A 1,810-nucleotide genomic window follows, 5' to 3' on the forward strand; every position below is an offset into this window, starting at 1 on the left:
CACTTTGTAGACCAGGCTGGCCTCGAACTCAGAAATCCGCCTGCCTCTGCCTCCCGAGTGCTGGGATTAAAGGCGTGCGCCACCACGCCCGGCTACATTACGATTCTTAACAGTAGCAAGATTTCAATTATAAAGTAGCAATGGAATGTTTTTATGGTTGGGGTCATCATAACACAAGGAACTAAGGGTTCAGCACTAAGAAAGTTGAGAACCACTGCTATACAGCAATGGCTAAGGGAGTGTAAGGCATAGTTCAGGCTCCGAGTTCGCCAAACTGGACAAAGAATAAACCTGAGAGGACAGGTGATTTTCTGGGACGCTCCTAGTCCCAGCAGGAATGAGTTTGATTGGTCAAAAACGCCTTTCAGACCATAGGATGAGAAACCTAGACCCTACCTTTTGACTGAGCACCGAAAATGGGCGGCATTCCGCTCTGGCTGCTGGTCCAGGAAGTCGCTAGCTGCACTTGGCTAAGCTCAGACTCCTTTCCCAGCATGCCTTGAGGCCAACCCTTAACTCTTAAGGTGGTGCCAGTGTCAGGAGCTGGGGAGGGGCCAGACAGAGAGATGGTCACTGTAAAAAAGAACAGACTTCATGATTGGGGGGGGGGGGGGGGGTGTTTCTTTTTCTTTTTTCTTTTTCAAAAATATTTACTTATTATATGTATTTGAGTACACTGTAGCTGTCTTCAGACACTCCAGAAGAGGGAATCAGATCCAGTGACGAATGGTTGTGAGCCACCATGTGGTTGCTGGGATTTGAGCTTAGGACCTCTGGAAGAACAGTTAGTGCTTTTAACTGCTGAGCCATCTCTCCAGTTCCGGGTGTTTCTTTTTAAAGTTGACACATTTCATGGTCAAATTTAAACCTATTACCAATAGACTTTTGAAGGGTGAATACAGATTTTCCAGCTACATCTGTTAACTGCCTAGCTAGTGACCCAGAAAGACTCTAGCATTACCCCAAAACATCAACATTTTCATTTGAGCCATCAGAATTAACTGCAATTCTCAATTTAGGAAAGAAAAAAATATATAGAGCTAAGATGTAGAACAGGTACAGACCTTTTTAAAAAAAAATATGAAATGTTTGATGAAATTGCATGTCATCCGTGCTCAGGACCGATGCTAATCTCGGTATTATTCAAATTTTAGGGTACGTGTTTCCTTACTGTGGACTCACAGACTGGGGCCTAAGAAGCCTGGCCTGCTTCACTTACTTGGCAAAGCAGGGGTTAATCCTCAGCCCTGCCTCATTTGTCCCTGTCTTCCCTTTAACTTCATTTTTTTATTTAAAAGAAAATCAAGAGAGGGTCTCACATAAGCCAAGGATGGCCTTGAACTCCCGTGTCTACCTCCAAGTGCTAGCATTACAGCTAGGCTCAGCCTCTTCCTCTTTGTGTTAAAGAATTTAATATTGGATTTTAATTTCTGATGAGTATAAACTAAATAACATTAAAAGAATCTTTAAAAATGTGAAGAAAAGAAAATCTTTAATGGCTTCTGTTAGCATACCCGTCTTCTGGCTCTGCCCACAAGACCTTCTACCCAAAATCTGTCCTGCCTACAAGACTCACAGGGATAAAGATGGAGAGAATAGCCAACCAATGACTGACCGAACTTGAGACCCACCCCATGGGAGAGAGCCAACTCCTGACACTGTTAATGATACTCTGCTATTCTTGCACACAGGAACCTAGTATAACTGTCTTCTTCTTTTTTTTTTTTTTTTTTTTTTCAGGGAAAAGGAAATGTTTATTTTTCATTGAAAAGAAGGCATATACTAGCCTGCTGGCTTCAAAACAGTCTTG

General features: G+C 42.8%; 1 non-coding gene across 1 annotated transcript; it reads right to left on the minus strand.

Moving 5' to 3' along the window:
- Positions 1-1,074: 1,074 nt before the first annotated feature.
- LOC115031165 lies at positions 1,075-1,182 on the minus strand. Its single transcript, XR_003836786.1, has one exon. It is a non-coding gene; the product is annotated as a U6 spliceosomal RNA (small nuclear RNA).
- Between the last annotated feature and the right edge of the window lie 628 nt (positions 1,183-1,810).

Source organism: Mus caroli, chromosome 5 (assembly GCF_900094665.2).
Source record: "Mus caroli chromosome 5, CAROLI_EIJ_v1.1, whole genome shotgun sequence".
Classification (NCBI taxonomy): domain Eukaryota; kingdom Metazoa; phylum Chordata; class Mammalia; order Rodentia; family Muridae; genus Mus; species Mus caroli.